This window comes from Phoca vitulina, unplaced genomic scaffold, assembly GCF_004348235.1.
Source record: "Phoca vitulina isolate PV1807 unplaced genomic scaffold, GSC_HSeal_1.0 scaffold14, whole genome shotgun sequence".
Taxonomy (NCBI): Eukaryota; Metazoa; Chordata; class Mammalia; order Carnivora; family Phocidae; genus Phoca; species Phoca vitulina.
Genome location: NW_022589717.1, coordinates 8,536,619 through 8,558,181, shown reverse-complemented (window position 1 = coordinate 8,558,181; position 21,563 = coordinate 8,536,619). Strand labels below are relative to the sequence as shown.

The following is a 21,563-nucleotide window of genomic DNA, read 5'->3' as shown; positions in this document are numbered from 1 at the left end:
TGGGGTGGGAGGGATGGGGTGACTGGGTGATGGACACTGGGGAGGGTATGTGTTCTGGTAAGCGCTGTGAATTGTGCAAGACTGTTGAATCTCAGATCTGTACCTCTGAAACAAATAATGCAATATATGTTAAGAAAGAAAAAAAGAAGAAGAAGAATATAGCAGGAGGGGAAGAATGAAGGGGGGGAAATTGGAGGGGGAGAAGAACCATGAGAGACGATGGACTCTGGAAAACAAACTGAGGGTTCTAGAGGGGAGGGGGTTGGGAGGATGGGTTAGCCTGGTGATGGGTATTGAGGAGGGCACGTTCTGCATGGAGCACTGGGTGTTATGCACAAACAATGAATCATGGAACACTATATCTAAAACTAATGATGTAATGTATGGGGATTTACATAACAATAAAAAAAATTAAAAAAAAAAAAGAATTTATGGTACTTTAGTTTTTTAGAATAGTGATATAAGTGAAAATAAGATCACAAAACTTTACATAATGAGCAATACATATACAAAATATATACACACATGCATATGCACATATACATTTACAAATATTAACAGTGACTGTCTCCAATTGGTAAAAGTCCAGATTGTTTTATTGTTTTTAAGACTTTTCTGTTTTCTAGTTTTTTGCAGACATCATATATTTTTTATGAAATAGGGAAAAATGAAGATAATTATAGTTCCCATTGTTAGCTGATTCTAATATATAAATAAGACAAGCACTCAGACCATAGATAAGCAGTATGTCTAATAGTTAAGGTTAATGCCTCTGATTACCATATGGCCTGAGTTCAAGTCCCAGAGTCATGAGTTATCAGCTCCGTAACTTAGCCAAGTTACTTAACATCTTCGTTTCAAAGTTTCCTTATGTGTAAAATATATTAAGTTCCTTATTAGGTTTGGATGGCCAAGTGAGTTAACGTGCATAAAGAACAATGAACCTGCTTCATGGTAAGCACTACAAAAGAATTACCAATTTTTTATTGTTTCCACTTGAACATAGGCACCACAAAGACAAACTTATTAATTAATTAACTAATTTATTTATTTATTTGAGATAGAGCATGAGCAACAGGAGGGTCAGGGGGGAGGGAGAAGCAAACTCCCTGCAGAGCAGGGAGCCAGATGTGGGGCTCAATCCCAGAACCCCAAGATCATGACCTGAGCCAAATGCAGATGCTTAACCAACCAAGCCACCCAGGTGCCCCAAGACATTTTTATGTATTTTGTTCACTGACAAATTCCCAGAACATGGAACAGTAAATGGTAGGCAATAAATACATGATGAATGAATATATGTAGAAAGGAAAGGGAAGAAAGAAGGAATATTTCCTTTATTTTAATAAGAATTATAACTCACATGTAATAACATGGCAGGAATATTATTAATGTTGAAGATTGTGTACTTATTAGGGTGTATTTGAATACCTTTTATCTAATTCAGTTCTTTTTCAAATTAAATAAGAAAAGCATAGATTCTGTACCTTTTCTTAGAAATCTCTATAACTCATTCTCTCTCATGTGTACTGGAATAAATTTTGACCAATTGTTGACTTAATTTTGAACTTTTTGTATTATCACCTAACTCTAAGTCTATATTTTCCCTTTAACTTACATGGAGATCCATTTATTTTAGAGGAGAACCCCACGCTCTACATGGACAGTGGGGGATAAAAAAAATAACATGGTGGTATTTGGACAGTACCAAACAGCAGAGTTTGAAAGGTGTAAAATATTTCATATTTTCCTTAAGGATATGTAAATGCTTTGAAAATGTCATGAAGTGATTGTTTTTTCTGGAAAGTCCATTTTCATTATTGATGAATGTTGTGGTAGAATGTTATCAGGTTAGTCAGCCTGCTTTTAAAGTATCTTCAAAAGAGATTAGTCATCAAATAACTGACACTTAGGAAGCCAACTGTGGACTTCCATTTCAAGATGACAAAGTATAAATATTTTTGTACCTTTTTCTTAAAAAATCACTTCTAAAATGACAAGGAGAAAAAAACACGGAATCAAAAATGATCATTGGTAAAAACAGGAGACATCTGCAACCCTGAATCGCAATACATAAGGGCTATAAGTATGGCTTATAGAAAGGAGGGAAATCATACTTAAATGTTGATGGAAATACCAATGAGGAGAAAACTCATTTGCCACTACAGAACTCCAGAAAGACTCAGGATTGTAGGCTTAATCAGCTTAAATTAGTGTTGATGTTGGAGCGGAAAACAGGGTGATGTCTTTTTTTCCTTTTTAATGACTATGTAAGGAGCAGTCAGATGCCCCAATTCTTACTCCCAGCTACCAGGCCTGTCAGCCCCCAAAGAAACCAGATATTTATATTCTGGATCTTGTTGGGCTCCAGAGTAAACGATTCCAGGCAGAGGAAAGGAAGAAAATGCAATCTATACTGAAAACTAGGATTTTAAGTACACTCCTTATGTGAAACTACCTATTATGCTTAAGGGTGAAATAACTACATAAATTATTTGGAATTTTCATGGAAGATTTGTCTGTTCTCCATTTATTTTTTCAATTATTTTTCACATCACTATGGCCTCATGGATATTTATTTTATACCCTGGGTTATAATCCAGTAATACTTTCTTATCAAATTATGCCATCTTTGACCACTGACATCCCTTTCAGTTGGTTTCTGTGTGTCATTTTGTTATGTCACCATCATGGTGTTGGATTCATACTTTTAGCACTTCATTACTTTCTGTCACTTCAAGATGCTCTAGGGTTATCTTGAATATTCAGTCTTGGTCCTACAGTCAGCCATTTCCTCAAGAAGCCCTGTTTTCTTTAATTGGAGCATTGCACTAGAACCCCAAATCTGGATGCTAAGCATGCTATCTTTCTGTTTCTGATTTCTAGCTTAAGTCCATTGTGGTCTGAGAAGATACTGTGTATTATTTCTATTCTTTAAAATTTGTTAAGGTGGGGACACCTGGGTGGCTCAGTGGGTTAAGTGTAGTACTCTTGATTTCAGCTCAGGTCATGATCTCAGGGTTGTGAGATTGGGCCCTGCCCTGGGCTCTGTGCTGGGCATGGAGCCTGCTTAGGATTCTTGCTCTTGCTCTCCCTCTGCCCCTACCCACCCCCAATATTTTTTTTTTTTTTAAACTTGCTAAGGTGTGTTTTATGGCCCAGAATGTGGTCTATCTTGGTAAATGTGCCATGTGAGCTTGAGAAAAACATGTTTTCTGCTCTTATCATATGACGTATTCTATAAATATCAATAATAACAAATTAATTGATAATGTTTTTCAGGTCAGCTACATTCTTATTGGTTTTCTGCTTGTTTGAGCTATCAATTAATTACTGTCAGAAGGTGTTGAAGTCTCTAATTGTAAGAGTAGATTTGTCTATTTCTCCTTACCTAACATTTTTATTCTTTGTTGTTCAGTATCTACATGTTTAGGATTGTTAAATCTTCCTAAAGAATTCCTCCCTGTATAATTATGTAGTACCTCTCTTTATCCTTGATTATTTTTGTTGCTTTGAAGTCTGCTTTGTCTGAAACTAATACAGCTACTCCAAGCTTTGTTCTGATTAGTGTTTGTCTGGTACATCTTTCTCCATCCCTTTACTTTTAACTGATCAGAGTCTTTGCATTTAAAGTGGGTTTCTTATAGACAACATATAGTTGTGTTTTTATCTTCTCTGACAAGCTCTGCCTTTTAATTGGTGTATTTAGACCAATCACATTTAAAGTGATCATTGATTTACTTGGATTCATGTACACAATGTTTGTAACTGTGGTCTACTTATGACCAGAGCCGCCTTCTTCTGCCGTCTTTGGTTTTAATTGAGCATTTTGTATGATTCCATTTTATCTCCTCTTTTAGTGGATCAATTATATTTCTTTAAAAAACAAAACAAAACAAAAAAAACTTTTAGTGGTTGTTCCAGAGTTTAAAATAATACGTTTTTAACTTATCTAAGGCCACCTTCAAATAACACTATTCCACTTGGTTTTGGTTCCTTATAACAGAATAAACTCAATTCCTCCCTCCTGTCCCTTATGACATTGCTGTCATTCATTTTACTTATCCACATGCTATACTCACCCAATACATTGTTGCTATTATTGCTTTTGGAATGTTTTCTCTTAGACCAATTAAGAATAGGAATAATAAATTATTTTACCTTAGCTTATTTTATCTCTGCTCCTCTTCCTTTCTTTACATAAATTCATGTTCCTGACTTATATTATTTCCCTTTGCCCAAAGAACATCTTAATATTTCTTCTGAAGCCGATGTGCTCGTGATAAATTACCTCAGTTTTTGTTTGTCTGAGAAAGTCTTTATTTCTCCCTCATTTTTGAAGGATAATTTCATTAGGTATAGAATTTTAGGTAGGAGGTTGTTTTTCCATCAACAAGGCTCTGGTAAAGTCTTTCCTCCTAGCAAGAAAGCCTTTCTTATGGAAAAAGCCCTGGGTGTTTTTCACAATTATCTTTTCCCTCCCCCTGCCAGAGACTGGAAGGGATCTTTCTCAGATCATCACTAAGAGAACCTGGTAGGGTTCCTGGAGGTAAAGCTCCAAAAGTGTGTGGGCTCTCCATCTGTGGCTCCCAGGAGTCTACCATTGTATAATCTCCAGCTAGCCTCTAGCAATTCATCAAAATTGTTCTTTTAGTGTTCCTATCGATTTCTGGCTCCAGTGTCTTCTGTTCCAGGTAAGCTGATCTCAGATGGGACTCTCTGTATTTTCCTATTTCTCCAGATTTCAAGGTGATGGTTTGCTCTGAAAACTCAGTCCTCTCAGGGGTCCAAGAAAAACCACTGATTTTCAGTTTGTTCAAGTTTTTGTTTTTGTAAGGACAGAAGTAACAATTTCCAAACTCTTTACATGTCAGAGCTAAAACTTGAAGTCTGAATGTAAAATTTTGATGATAAAAGTTCAAAATTAAAAGGTGACTTTGGACTCAAACAAAAATTTGGGCAATTAGTTTTGTAATCTTGTGATATAAGTGATATGAAATTATATACAGAAAACAATACTGTCTGCCCTGAAAATTATTTACAAACCACTTCCAGCTATATTCATCTATTCCACTCAAATATTTCCTGAGGGATATGGACAGCTGCAATGCTGGCTATAACATAGGGTTCATATTGGTCATTCGCAAAATATAGAGGAGTAGAAATTTTTAACTTTTAGAAAAGTAAGCATAAAGAGAAACTGATGATAAATGAGGAGCAATTGGCTGCTTTCAGTAATTTTCATATTAACACTTTTAAAGAAAACATTTTATGAAAAATATTCCTAAAGCAAGTCTATATCTCTATTGACAATATTTTTAAAAATATATTTACAACTTTAGTCATCACCAGCTAATGTTAATTTTCTTATTGAAAATAGAGTAAAAAATGCTAGCTCCATCATACAGGTTTTCATGATGCATTGAAGATTATTTGAGTAGGATTATGACACTAATTGATTAAATACTATATTTTTTAATAGGTAATTATAAGAAGAAACAAAATACCATAATGGGCCATGAATAAGGTACACTTGGGACTAATAGTGGGGATAAATTAAGACATACTAGTATGCTAATGACAATGGATAATGGTTTGGATGGTGTGGAGAACTCTGGTCCCATTTCCTCATTCCTAGCCCTGTGAGTTATCTAAATAACATCTAGAAAACCCCAGTACAGAGGATTCAACAAGTTTATGTCTTTTAGCTTTCACATAGAAGAATATTCCATTCCAAAAATATTTATGATTTAGTTAACATATTTCTCCAGACTTAAAAATGCTCAGCCACAAGCATATACTAAATGTTTAATAGTGTTAAGAGTGATAGGGATGTTATAGTGTAGAATGTCCCCTATTATAAATGACCTACAGTGGTAGGATGGTTCCCCTATATCCATACTGTTTTGTTTTGTTTTTTACAAACAAAAATTCAATTTGGAAAATTTTTTTTGAAAATTCACTGGTGGCACCTTTTTGAAATAATAGAAAATCCGACCACACTAAGCCAGAAATTCTACATAGTAACAATCATTTAGAACTGAACATAGGTTCAGATCTATACACACCAGGGTGATCAATCAATAAAAGATGGAGGTTTGGCTTTAATTTTTGAGCAGTCTCCTTTAGTGCAAAAATTGTCTCCAGACAATTTAAGTGTAGCTTACATTCACTTACTTCTTTTTTTTTTTTAATTGGGGACAATCTGAATTTGTTGAGCTAAACTAAAAGCAAGTGTTTTAGATTGATTATTTAAGCCTTTGGTTCTCACTGTAATCTGAATACATGCTGTATAGAGCTAAGCACTAGAAGACTCATTGTTTCTCTCTGAGAAATGTTTCCTACTCTAAGCTTGTGTCATTCTCTTACCTTACCTGACTTTCCTCGGAGGCCATTTGAATTCAGGATCCCTGATTTATAGTCAGACCAACCTGGGTTAAATCCCAGTTCTGCCACTTACAGGTTGTAAAATTTGGGGCAAATCAACCAACCTCTTTGAGTCTCAGTATAAATAAATAAATAAATAAATAAATAAATAAATAAATAAATAAATAAACAAACAAACAAACCTATTACTTCGTGTGCAGTCCAAAAGCAGAGCTACAAGAGCCTTATAGGAATAAATTCCTTATATAATCTTGGGGTTGTGGTATGGGCAGGCTGGACATCTGGAAAAAGGAGTTGGAACATCAGAGAAAGTCACAAATTCATCTGATGCACTGGCACTGTGCACAAGTCAGAGTTTTCTGGACAATCCAAGAGTCCAAGCCTGTCGAACCACCAAAACAAGACTATGAGAAGGCAGTTACTGGAGAGGTCCAGGAGAACCTACGGCCTCTGTTTATCTGTGTGCCCACAGTCAAGTGTCTGATTTGGATCTGTTGCTGCTGTTGGCCAGCAGGCCTATCCGTCGAGAAAACAAGTTCAATACAGGACAAAGGAACAGCAAGCTAGAATTCATGGGGCACTTCTCTTTCTGACCATCACAATTATCTGTGAGTAACGACTGTTTTCCTCACTTGCATCCTCCAAATCTCACACAAGTTCCTCCTTCAGACAACTCTAACCAAAACTCGACAAGAAAGGTAATTCAGGAACATGAATTCCAACTTTGCCAAGTAGATGCAGAACAAGAATTTACCTTACAGAGCTATGAAAATTATTAATATATTGTACTATAATCCAGCTAATCAGTTGTCCCTGAGAGGAATGCCATGCCAGATCTGAACAAAAACTCTATACCTCTGAAACTTAGTATAAAGATTACAATTATTGTTAAACAATGAGTGAGCAGGGTAAACTGAACAAAAAATTTCATTAGTGAGAATTTATAATGCAGAATCTAAAGAACATCATTTGAAAGAAATCCCTACTAAACATCCCTTTATCATCACCGAGTTTTTCTCCCTTTGATTTCTTGCCCTCTTTCACAGAATATTTTGTCTTTTGGGCTCCTGTCTTGCTCCATTTTTTGATATGTCCTGCGATGGTTAATTTCATAGGTCAAGTTGACCACAAATGGGGACCCAGGTATTTGGCTAAACTTTATTTATGGGTGTGTCTCAAGGATGTTTCAGGATGAGATTGGCATTTGGATAAGTAGACTGAATGAAGCAGATTATCTTTCCTAATGTGGGTGGGGTGGATATTATCCAAACCATTGAGAAAGGAAGAATTCACTCCCTTTCTGACTGTTGAGCTGGGACACCGGTCTTCTCCTACACTCAGACCAGGACTCATACTATCAGATTGTCTAGACTTCAAACTCCGACTGGGACTGACACCACTGGCTCCACAAACTTAATGGCTTAAAACAACACACAATTACTGAGGTTTCCATGGGTCAAGAATCCAGGCATGGCTTAGGTGGGTCTTCTGCTCAGGGTCCTACAGACTGCCATCAAGATGTTCACTGCACTATGCTCTAACCTGGAGGCTTAAGATGGGAAGAATCTGCCCGAGGTCATTCAGGTTGTTGGCAGAATCATTTTCTTGCAGCAGAAGTCACAGTGATTTCCTTCATCAAGGTCAACAGGAAAACATCTCTGAACACAGGGAGGGCCTAAGATTCTCTTTTAAGAGCTTTCACTGGATTACATCAGAGACCCACCCAAGAGAATTTTTCTTTAGATTAACTCAAAAGCTCTCCATGTGAGGATGCATAAAGTTGGCAGTCTGTATCTGGAAGAAGGCTCTCACTAGAACCTGCCCATGCTGATACCCTGATCTTGGACTTTCAGCCTTCATAACTGTGAGAGATAAATTTCTGTTGTTTATAGGACATCCAGTTTATACTATTTTGGTATAGCAATCTAAGCTAAGACATTTGTGCAACAACATGTATTAATCTTTCTATGATATCAAAAATTAAGAGCAATATAAATATGCAAAAGTAGAGAATAGTTAAGTAAATTTGGTTTATTAATACTTTGATATTTGTGATATCATTATTAGATCATGTTAGAGAGGAGTATTTACCCTACTGTAGAAAAAAATGTTTAGATAGATTTCTAGGTAGAGAATAAAAACAGACTATAAAACAGTATGGATAATATATAACTATTTTACTTAATATATACACTAAAAACACACCTCTTTGATTCTTCCTTTTTTTTTTTTTTTTTTAAGATTTATGTATTTACTTTAGACAGACAGGGTGAGCACAAGCAGGAAAAGCAGAGGGAGAGGGAGAGAAAGAATCTCAAGCAGACTCCAGACTGAGTACAGAGCCTGACGTGGGGCTCGATCTCACGACTATGAGATCATGAGATCATGACCATGAGATCACGACCTGAGCTGAAACCAAGAGTAGGAGGCTTAACTGATTACGCCACCCAGGTGCCCCTGATTCTTCCATTTGTACAAGGCCTTTTCTTCTGCTGATGCGGTAATACAGGGAAGAGTGAAGAGACCAATCCTAGAATCACACTGCCTCAGTGCCAACTCTGGCTCCGCAACCTACCAGCCTATGACATGCGCAAATGGTTTAACCTCATTCTGCCTCAGTTTCTTGTCTATAAATAGGGAACCCTGACAGGTTTATTACTGCTACAGGGTTATTGTTTAACTATGAGAATTAAATGGGAGATAATGCATGGAAACAGCATAAGGTTTAACACAGAGAAAACAATACTCAATTTTAACTATTAACTTACTAAGTGACCAAAAATATATGGAAGAACTGAATCAGTTACATGGATGATAGAACAATCTAGAATATCTGAGAAGAATGTCTCACAACTTGTTCACAAATTCGTGAAATGTGAATTTAATTTACACAATCCATAATGGATATTATTGGCCTATCCTTTCCAACAGAAAACAGAACAAATTGCCTAAATCATTACCTAGTATACTATGTTACAGAGAAAAAAATAGAGTCTTAACAAATGACATGGAAAATAAGAAATATTAATGTCAGGAGTAATTAGTCTTGGTAGGAAATAATCAGCACAAAATAAAACTGGCATTGTCTAAAAGTTCCTGGTGAAGTTTGGTATTCATTTAAAAATAGCAGAAGAGGGGAACCTGGGTGGCTCAGTCAGTTAAAGTGTCTGCTTTCAGCTCAGGTCATGATCCCAGGATCCTGGGATTGAGCCGCATGTCAGGCTCCTTGCTCAGCGGAAAGCCTGCTTCTCCCTCTCCCTCTGCCCCTCCACCCTGTTCATGCTCTCTCTATTGCTCTCTCTCTCTTTCTCAAATAAATAAATAAAATCTATAAAAAAATGGAACCAAATTTTATTTCAAAAAGATAAATCTCTAATTATCACCAGTGAACATGGATTGGATAGAAATAATGATTTCAAAAGAAAACTCAGAATAGGAGGGCATAGAAGTAATTATTTTGATCTAGAGAAAAAAACTGGCTTTGGATCCAAGTTCAGTGTTTGACCCACTATAAATCACCACCTCCAAGAGAATAAAACGAACTAAAAAAGATCAGAACGACGAAGAACTGATATTTCTATGACCTAAAATTGTCATCTTAAGGTAGAATATTAGCTGCTGAAAGGCAAGCAAAGGGAATAAAACCGAGTCTGAAACCTTCATCAAGTAGGGGCTTTAAATGGGGTTACCTAGTCACTTCCCAGCAGGGCATCAAGAAGTCCTTATTGGGGCTCTGTGAGATTCATGGAATTAATGAAAAGTTGACAATATTTTTCTTTCAACTATAGCATTGTTAAATGGCCAAGTTAATTGCTATAAAATGAAGAATCCGTGCACAAAAGGAATCTCTGCTTACATTGACCGCAAAAATCAGTGGAAGGATCAGGACAGAAAGGTAGACAACCTCTGAGAAAAAACAGCATTGGGACACAAAAGAACTTACATATATCTTAAACTATTGGTAAAGCTTTCACCACCACCACAATCTCACACTTAATGTTTCCCATTTCATACAGTGCTGTCTCTGAATCCTTAGAAATGTAATTGTACTCTGGTTCAGAGTAGGCGTTTGAGAATCCATGGATTGAAATAATTCTGTTCGCGAGCAACCTTTACAAATCCAACAAGACAAATTATATTTTCCCATGTAAGCACAGAATTTTTTTCAGTATTACCCATCCAGTGAATTGCTTTGTTGCCTATATGAATAATGTAAACATCTCTATCTCTCTCTCTCCCTCCCTTCCTCCCTTCCTCCCTCCCTCCCTTCCCCCACCATTTCCCTCCCCATGCCTTCCCTCTCTCTCTCCATCTCTCCCCTCTTTTTCCCCTCTTTCACTGTCCTTCCCCCTCTCTCTCTCTGAAAATACTTCATCAACTTACGTCAACCAAAAGTAGATTTGAGGCTGGATACAAATAATCAATACATAAAATAAAAACATAAATTACATATATGTGTGACTTTCGTATGCTTTCTGAATTTGGATGGAATTAAGAACATAATGTAAAAATAGATGTGTGAGAAGAAGTAATGCCCTGGACTAAAGTCAGAATGCCCTCCACCTTCCAAGAACAGTTCTGAGGCTTGCATCTACTTCACTCTCTGTAAACTGATAATGTCAAAGCAGGGGATCACTGCATAACCTAAAATTCTATGAGGTGATGTAAGCAGAGCATTGAGAATCAGTAATAAGGACTTAGAGAAATAAAGTATAGCACTGAAATCTTTTTCACTGGGAAAAAAAAAAAAAAGTGAGAACAGAGATAAAAACAGAAGAAGTCTTTATGTAAAATCAACCAGCTAATACTAGATCCAAATATCTATCCTCTGGGAAGGCTTCCCAACATTCTCAGTTATACCTTTCCTTGATGTGTCTCTGACATTTTAGACATGTGCCTATTATAGCACACAACACATTGTCGCCATCATCTCTTACACGTTGGCTTCTCCCATTGTGCTGGGAGTAGCCGGGAGCAGAAGCACTCTTTCATATCCTTGCAGCGTCAGCACTAGCAACAAATACGTAACATATAGTCAATAGAGTCAACATATAGTCAATTAATAGCTGCATTAATAAATGAATTAATTAATTATTTAGTCAGGCTTAGCATGATAAATAGCTATCCAGAAACTAAATACATTAATCTCCCTCCCATCCCCATTTTTTTCCAGAAAATAGCAAATTAGGGTTTCAGTAGAATTTTGCTTTCTTTATCCAGTTATAGCATGTATTTTAAGCACATATTCCATATAAATAACCAAAGGTATATTTACACATTGATCAAACTAACAAGAAAGAAGTCATCACTCCTAAAATTCTTTTAGAATCAAATATTCTACTTTTAACAGAGTTTTATTTAACCTGCAATCTTCTTTGCATATTATACTCTCTAGTCGATCATTTTCTACATGTATTTTATGAATATAGAAGTAAATCATATTAAATATCAAATTAAGAAAAAATACATACAATCCATGGTAACCTTAGAAAACAATTTGAAGCCATCATAGGCATATGAAACATAACTGTAAGAAATATAGAATCTGAATTTAACAAATTTGAATTAATAAAAAAGAAAAATAATAGACAATAAGAATAATCTTCAGTGTCTATAAAATCCTTTATATTTTATAAGGCACTTCTGATACATGAACCCTATATCTTTGTAAGAATTGGATACATTATTTCCACTTGCCAAGGCATAAACTGAGCCTTAGTAAATTACATGACTTGTTGGATTTCATGCTAATTATAGGTGGTAGAGTTGAAACTACAGCTGAGAGCTCCGGATTCATACTTCACTTTGCTTTGCATCAAAAACCACACAGTACATCCTTGTTACATACCAATTCTGGTAAATAAATGTATTTTAAGTATACACTCCACACATATTACCATTAATAAGATTCCTATTTTAGTACTTTGCAGAAATATCAGAATGCATAAATGTTAAGTACTTTAAGTGTAAACCAATATAAGCATAAAGCAGTATTATTAAAACACAATACTATGGCATTTAAAAATTGACTTGTCTCAATTGATGGAGAATCCAATTTAGGTTAAATAACTATGTTTATGAAATTACTTCAGGATTTATTGGCTGTAGCATGATAACTCATCAACTACAGTTGAGCTTACAGGAACCTGAGCAGAAAAGTTAATTAACAACAGTTTTAAAACTGCCGAAAGCTGCTGCAGTTCACTTTGCACTCTGCATACATAGCAACATGTGCCGGGCTTCAAAAAGAAAGTCATTTTCTAAAACTGTTTACTTTCATGTCATTGAACTCATTATTAAAAATAAGTGAGCAATATTGATTTGGGTTGTTTAATAATTCAAAATGGTTAAAGGCAATAACAGCACTTGAACAGACAAATATTTCCTATTATTGTTTACCACCAACTTTATACTGACTCAATTAATCCAGGCATCGTTTCCCAAAACAAATTGAAATGCAATTACCAGACCAATAAGATACTAAAGTCAGTAACTTAAACCTCAGGGAGGAGATTTTATAAAGTGATATAATCAATATTGCATTTGAGGTGGTATATGGTGATGTTAATTTGCCACAGAAAATACAGAAATTCTATTACCTTTTAAAAATTAAAATATCTCAAAATCTACTGACATGATATTGGCTGCGCTTTGAATGGCTGCTTTGCAGAAACTATATGATTTAAAAAAAACAGCTTACATTCATACGCTTTGAACGAGGACATCTGCCTCTTAGGTAAGAGAAATTGTGGCTGATAAATGCTTGGCCTTCAGTAATACTTAGTAAGAACACAAGTTGTCTTACCAACACACAAACAAATTTCATATATTCCTTGTGTTGCAGAAATAGCTGTCCATGATTTTTGCTCAAAAATCCATTCACAGCCATCACATTTATTGTCTTATCAAATTTCCCTTCAAAACAATAAGTATTGGCCCTAAAACCAAGTTGTTTCTACATTTGCCCATCGTAACTCTTTATAAAAATTGAAGAAAACAGAAGAACAGTAACGTACCTTTGATAGAGAAAATCATGCACCTATTCCAGTTGCCCTTCTTGGACTATGACTAGTTTTCTTCATAAACCTTTAAATCCTCCAATTCACTATTACCAGTTTAAAAGAAGTGAAATGCACAAAGCTAGAAATCAAACTCAAGTAAGGAGACTATGATCAGGAACTACCTTAAGCCAAAGGCAAAATCTATTATTGGCTAATAGTGCACTTTCTGTGTGTTTTTTTTCTATATGAAAGCACTCTTACATCCAACCACAGAATAAGAATAACTACTAATTGGTTTTCTGCTCAAAGAGACATATCATTGGTTGGCAACTAAGGTAGCAAGAATAGTATTTTCACCCACTCACAGCTTTAAAAATGAGAAGAAAATCTGATGTACTGAATATAGATAAGAAAATCTTTCAGATTCAATAAACTTGCTGAGGAAATATTCTTATTTTCCTTTAAATTCTGATTGGTATAATGATGACCATTGTCTTTAGAAAATATAATCAGCATCAAATGCAAAAAATGCGAAATTAAAATACCATTTTGCGAGACTTTATAAATTTTAACATTGTTAAAGGTAAACTCTGTAAGAGATTAAAAAATGGAAAGATATATAAAGATAAAATTAATATTTCCACCCACATACTCCCCATTCCAACCTCCTAAAATGACAATATGAAGACCCAGGTGTATGTACTTCCAGCAAGTTCTCCAAGCCTGTACAAAGACACACATCTATCTTAGCAGATGTCTTGTTGCAGCACCAGATTCATGAAGCGTTAGTTTACCCCATCTATTGGAAGTACATCTGTAAGATGGCTTTCACTGTCAGTTACCCTCAGGATGGCCTCAGCTAAATAAAACTGCCTCTTCAAAACTCATGTTTGCTTGCAGGGGCAGTCAGCATCTAAAGACTGCTCATCTCGGGGGTGAAAAGGTCCGCTCCCTCATCCCAACCCAGAACAAATGTGAGAACTATGCCAGTTCTAAAACACACATGAAGTAGCTGGAGGCTTGTATTGGTTCTTGGTCCTGAATCTTCTCCCCCTCCCCAATCCTGTCTCAGCCCCTTCCTCCCACAGGTAGGGATGTGAAGAGCACTCCTAGTAAACATCCAGCTTATCATCTCAGAAGATTTATAAAGACATTTGAAATAACATTTACTATTTCACAAATAGGGTAAGAGCCTTAAAACAGTGTGATTTTAATTATCCATCCCCTGCCTTTGTGCATCTTTTGTCTTATATTTTACTGCTACATATGCTATAAACCCCCCACTACCTTCTTATTGTTTTTGCTTTAAATAGTCAATATTTTATTAGAGAAATGTAATTACACACATACACAGAAGGAGAGAAGAGGAGTGGGAGAGAGAGAGGGAGAGATAGACCTTTACAAAGGTACTAAAATGTCTTTTACATTGACCCTCTCAGATATTTACTTGGTCTGATGTTCTTCATTCCTTGGTAAAGATCTGGAATCAAATCTGGTATCATTCATTCATTATCCTTTGGTCTAAAGAACTTTTTTAACATCAATTGTTATAGAGAGCTCTTAGCTCTTATTTCTCTGAGAATGTCATTATTTTTCCTCCATTTTTGAAGAATATTTTGGTTCAATACAAAATTTAGATGGACAGTTTTTTCTTTTAGTGCTCTAACGGTGTCCATCTGACATCTGGTCTTCATTATTTATGAGGAAATTTCATTATCATTTCCTTTCACTTTTCCAGGTATGTAATAGGTCTTTTTTTTTTTTTTTTTACTACTTTTGAAATTTCTTCTTTACTTATGATTTTTAGCAGGTTGGCCGTAATACACTTAGGTTTTTCTATTGTTGTTATTGTCTGTATTTGCTCTGCTTGGGGTTTGCTGAATTTCTTGGACTGTGGGTTCATATCTTTTATCGAGTTTTGAAACACCTCTCACATTATCTCCTCAGAGATTTCTTTGTCCCCGTAGACTCCAGCAATACATATGTTAGACTGTTTCTTATTGCCTTATAGATCTTGACTATTTTGTCCCTTTTCACTTTTTATCCTCTTCTTCATTTTGTATAGTTTCTATTGACCTTTCTTCTATTTCACTGATCTTTCATTTGCTGTGTTCCATATTCTGTTAAACACATTTAATATTCCATTTCTAAAATCATATTTTTTACTTCTAGCCTCTCTATTTGGCTATTGGAAATTTCCATTTCCATTAGATTAAGTCTCTGCTAAAGTTTCTTTTTATAAAATTGTCACAATTTTCCTTCTAGATTCTTTACCATTTTTTCATAATTAATTTAAATATCCCTATCAGATAATTCTGTTGGGGCCATCTTTTAGTCTGCTTCTGTTGACTATTGCACTTTTTTTTTTTTTTAAGATTTTATTTATTTATTTGAGAGAGAGAGAGCACACGAACAGAGGAAGAGGGAGAAGCAGACTTCTCCCTGCTGAGCAGGGAGACTGACATGGGCCTGGATCCCAGTATCCTGAGATCATGACCTGAGCCAAAGGAAGACGCTTAACCCACTGAACCACCAAGGTGCCCCGACTACTACCTTTCTTGACTTTGAGTTACAACCATCCATCCTTCTTTCCTTCCTTTCATGTGTTACAATTTATTTTTTATATGGCACACATTTCTATTAAAGACAAGTGGGGACTGAAGTAGTAAGTCCCAGCAGACTTTCTTTTGTCAGTCTAGCTACTGTAGTGGTGGATCTAAGTCAATTTGATCTAGAATGAGGCTGTGTCTAAGCTTTTTAAATTTTAGTTTGATTCATTTCACCATGGACTTCAAATATTTTGAGCAGGGTCAGGATTTTTCTCTTGTCAGGGCCTTTGATCTGAGAACTTGTATGATTCCAGAGATTTACCTGTGTTTGAAAACTGAGCCATCTGGCTGTAGTTACTCTCAATTTGTGTTCCAATCTGGCTGCCTGCTTCTTGGATAGCAGAGAAATCACTATTGCTCTTCAGTCATGCTCCCTGTTTTCTGAGCCTTTCAGTCCTGCTGTCTACCTGAGTCTTTCTGGACAGCAGCCCTATACTCCTAGAAAGCTTCAAGTGTCCCAGTAGGGTTTTTCTCAGCTACCCTCCAGCCCCCCAGTGTTGGCAATTGATTCTCTGAGTGTCTCCAGAGATCTATCTCAGCTCCCTTGTCCTCCTCCCTGACTTAGGGCGGTAGCTGCCTTGTACCTATTGAGCTTTCCTTTTTTGTCTCCTTCGTTTCGTTCTCATTAAAGACCCATAGAAACAAAATGTCACAGGTGGACACTTGCTCTGTGACTAGAAAGTCTAATCTTTCAAACCAGCCCACATGTGGTCATTAAAATTTGATTCAAATTTTGACTGGCTTCTCTTTTCCTGGTCTATGGTGTATTCCTCCTCTTTCAACAGTTCTGCCAAAGATGAGAGGAGCTGTGGTTCTTTCCATTCCTATAATGGGCTCCTCACTTCCTGGATTTCAGTTCATTTAAGTTTTTGTCTCTAATGGGTTTTAAAACCTATTATTTTGAAGTTTATCATGCTTTTATGGCTGCTGGCCTGAAAATAAGAGTCTCATGATTTTATTTTACATCTATAGAGTTCTTTTTCTATTGAGAATATTAAATCTTATGAATTGATATTTGAACCTTTCTAAGAAGTTTTTAGTCAATCTATACCAGATTTAATTTTTTTTTTTTTTAAAGATTTTTTATTTATTTATTTGACAGAGAGAGACACAGCGAGAGAGGGAACACAAGCAGGGGGAGTGGGAGAGGGAGAAGCAGGCTCCCTGCAGAGCAGGGAGCCCGATGTGGGGCTCGATCCCAGGACCCTGGGATCATGACCTGAGCCGAAGGCAGTCGCCCAACCGACTGAGCCACCCAGGCGCCCCCAGATTTAATTTTTAAAATATTAAAATCCTCAATTATTTTGTCTCCTTTGAATTATCAAAGATATAGATAAAAGGGTTAATTCTTGTTCTAGAATAAATTATTTCATCACTCAAGGAAATTCAACTCTCAACAGTAATTGCTGCCACTAACCCAGGCTTTTAATAAATTGATCAAAATGTACAGTAGGTGGTTTATATTTATACCAGATTGCAGGACATTATTTTGGTATATATTTTACAGAAATGTATCCTATGACAGAATAAATTTAAAAATTAACAAAAACACTTGATATAAGTCTAATATATTCTGAAATATAAAAGTACTATGTGCATCTAACCACTGATAATGATCACTTATCTAGGATATAATTTATGCCAACATCAGACAACCCAAGATCTCAAGGAGTTGATTCTCTAGTAGCGCCTTTTGCCTTAAAGTCTATTTTGTATTGTATACATATAGCTATCAGGTTTTTTTGGTTTTTATTTACCCAGCTGTATTTCTAATCTTTTTATTTTGAATCTTTCATTATTCCTACTTTTTGCATTTCTTTAAACAGCATATAGTTGATTTTTTTATCCATTTATCTTTTAACTGAACTGAAGCATTTTACCTAATCATTTATAATTACTAATATAATTTGATTTATTTTGACTATCTTATTCTATGCTTTTTGTCTCAGATTTTTACATTTTTTCCTTATTTCTGTCTTTTGTTGGATATTTTTATTTTACTCATCCTCTGTACTTGTTTAGAGATCACCCTAGAAATTTTTACATCCATGTTCATCAATATCTGTACATTCCTCCCAAACAGTTTACCACTTCACACTTGATAGCCTGGTTTTTCTGTGTTTCAGTTATTCTTATCTTTTTTTTTTTCTGTCCTGACAAGACATTATTACTACTGTGCTATGAATTCAGTGTTATCTAATTCTTTTTACTTCAATGGTAGAATAGACAGAGTAGACTTAGTCTGATCAATCACCTCCCTTCTGGGATTGGTGAAACTTCTGGAATCAATTTGTGCATCAGTTGTCTTTTGCTATATAATGAATTACTCCAAAACATACCAGGTTATAACAAAAACAAGTCATTATTTCTCATAATTGGTGGGTTGACCGAGCTCACCTCGGGATAGATGGAATTGATGAAAATTTCTCTCACATAGGCTTCTTATTGTCCTCTTAACAGCAGCAGCATTCCAAGAAGATAAGCACAAGCACTTATCAAGCCCACTACTTATGTCTTATTTGCTGATTTCATATGGACCAAAGCAAGTCACATGGCCAAGCACAGAGTCAATATGGGAGGGAATACATAAAGGCATTGTGGAGGAAAGGAGAAGAATCAGCTGACCTGGATTATTGAAACCCTTCACATTTGCAAGGAAGGCTTATCTTCAGGATAGGCCCTTGGGAGAAGAACTTTGAGCCCTTGTAATAGTCTGCCTAAAATGAATGTTTTTGTATGCCTGAGGCCCTACATCATAGCATACCACTTTGATGAGATAATTTATGCTAACAATGCCTTTTATGGTGAATGACTGTTTTTGTATGCCTCAGGCGATGGGCCAGTTCCATCAGATAGTTTATGCTAACATATGTAATTTATAGAGAAGGCCTGTTTTTGCTCTGTAAGGCAGGAATTTGAGTAGCTGAGATCAGTCACACAAGTACCACATGCCTATAGAAGTGAACCCCAGTAAAAACACTGGACATCATGGCTCAAGTGAGCTTCCTTGGCTGTTAACACTTCATATATGTTGTCATACATTGTTGTTGCCACTCCCCTGGGCAAAGACACCCAGAAAGTTATACGTGGTTTTTCATGGACTTTGCCTCATATATCGCTTTTCCCTTTGCTGATTTTAATCTGTATCTTCTCACAGTAATATACTGCAACCAGAAGTATAAGTTTCTGTGAGTCCTTACAATGAATCACAGAGCCTGAGGGTGGTCTTGGGGACTCCCACCAAAGGCATGAATGCCCATAGGCAAGATTATCGGTGATCTTCAATGTAGGAATCTATTACAGAGAGTGACAAAGACCCAGACTTCAAACAAATAGATTCTAAATATTGCCTGAAGTTCAAAGATATTCCAATACACAGCTCATGAAGGAATGAATCTGCTACCTTTCATTACTTTTCTCACTGGCCAATTACACACCTCATGGAGAAGTTTAATGCCAGTTTTCTCTGTAAGGAGCCTAAGGTTTCATCCATACCTGGTAGCCCATCTGGTTTAGTGGTAAGAAGTAGTTTGAAGATGAAAGTAAATCAGAAGGGAAATAACAATGGATTAAAGCTGAAAAATCTGCAAGACATACACTCTCTCTAGAAACAGTATATAGGAAACCACCAAAACTAAAAGTAGGGATAAAAACAAGGACACTATAGAAATTCAAAGCCTGGTTCTCACAGTTAAAATAAATATTAAACATAGCCCAACTCCTGGACCGATTAACATAAATCATCACATTAAATGCGTTTTATCTCAGTACCTATGACCTAACACATCATATCATGCTTTCACCAAAAATTATAAATCATACCAAAAGGCAAGAAAGGCTCAACATAAAGAGATAGAACAATCATCATATTAGAATTACCGACTGATGGGCCACCTGGGTGGCTCAGTTGGTTAAGCATCTGCCTTCGGCTCAGGTCATGATCTCCGGGTCCTGGGATCGAGTCCCGCATTGGGCTCCCCGCTCAGCGGGAAGCCTGCTTCTCCATCTGCCTGCCGCTCCCCCTGCTTGTGCTCTCTCTCTCTCTCTGTTAAGTAAATAAATAAAATCTTTAAAAGAAAAATTACCAGACTGAGAATTTTTTTAAAAACTATATCAAATATACTAATGGCTCTAATAGAGAAAGTGTACAACATGCAAGAATAAAGGGGTGATGTAAGCAGAGATGGAAACTAAGAATCAAAAGTAAATTCTAGAAAAAAGAAGCACAGTAACAGAAATAAAGAAAGAATACCTTTGACAGACTCATCATTAGATGCAGCATAGTAGAGAAAGGTGCCAGTGAATTAGAAAATCAGTCAACACAAGCATAACAAACTGAAATGCAAAGACAAAAAAAGAAAAGACGATGATGAAGAAGGAAAAAAAAACAAACTAGCATATCCAAGAACTGTGGAACAATTTCAAAAGATATAAACATACATCTAATTGGAATAACATAAGAAGAAGAGAGAATAGAACAGAAAAAATACTTCAAAGAATAATAGCCAAAAGTTTCCAAAATTAAAGAAAAACACCAAACTATAAATCCAAAAAGCTTAAAGAACACCAAAGAGAATAAATACCAAAAACAAATCAAAATAAAACTCTCATCAGGAGTGATGTCAACAAAATAGCAGAGTAGAAAACTCCAGATGCTTGTTCTACTCTTTTGAGAAACATCAAATAAACAACTGCAGACTCACTAAAATAACTTTATAGAAGCTCTGGAAATGAGTCATAGATTTATAGGAAGCATGTGAATGCCCAATTTAAAAAAAAAAAAAAAGCGCATTAAAAGGGATAAGAAATTTTTTGTTGTTTTTGCTTGACCTTGATCCTACCCCTTCCCTGGAACAGTATGATACAGTCAGGAGGAAGTGGTGCACTTCCTGGTTCCCTCCCTTGAGATGGAAGGAGCAAAGTAAAACTTGCTTAAAGCTTTCTGGTCTGTCTGTGGACTGCCCAGTGGACTGATTTCTGTCCATCTGACTTGGAGCTTGGATAGAAAATGTCAGTATAGATTGGATCTCAGGCTGGAATCCATAGAACATAGGGACGGCTACCCCAGCACACAAAAACCACAATGGGAGTGTAGACCCATGGATGCCTGGGTGGAAGAGATTATGGGCATAGGAATATAATAAATTATCTAAGTCCCCAAAAGAGGCTGTGAGGGGAGACCCTTTGGCAAATTAATTTAAAAGCAGCTGGATAAAATTGGGGGAAAAAAAAAAGAGAGAGAGAGAAAGAGAAGCACACACACAGGCCCAGATGGGATACATGCCCCAACAACCTCGGAAGAACTGAAGTCTTCACTCTGGGCTGATTTCAAGGCTCAGAGGCTTAATAATTAGTAAAAGTCTTCCACAACAGTCTGCAAAGACTGGAAGAAGTGGCTATTTTTTCAAATGCCCAATTTTCAACAAAGATCACAAGGCATACAAGAAAACAGAGAAACATGGCCTATTAAAAGGAACAAAACAATCTTCCAGGAACCATACTTGAAGAAACACATTCATAAGACTTACTAGACAAAGACTTTAAAACAAATGTCTTAAATATATTC

General features: G+C 36.1%; 1 long non-coding RNA gene across 3 annotated transcripts in view; it reads right to left on the bottom strand.

Annotated features, from left to right (window-relative positions):
* LOC116637454 overlaps positions 1 to 13,640 on the bottom strand; it is a 198,970-nt gene extending 185,330 nt beyond the window's left edge. For all 3 annotated transcript variants that reach the window (XR_004300478.1, XR_004300477.1, XR_004300479.1), the window contains exon 1: positions 13,404 to 13,640. This is a non-coding gene — a long non-coding RNA (uncharacterized LOC116637454). The remainder of the gene's footprint in view (positions 1 to 13,403) is intronic.
* Between the last annotated feature and the right edge of the window lie 7,923 nt (positions 13,641 to 21,563).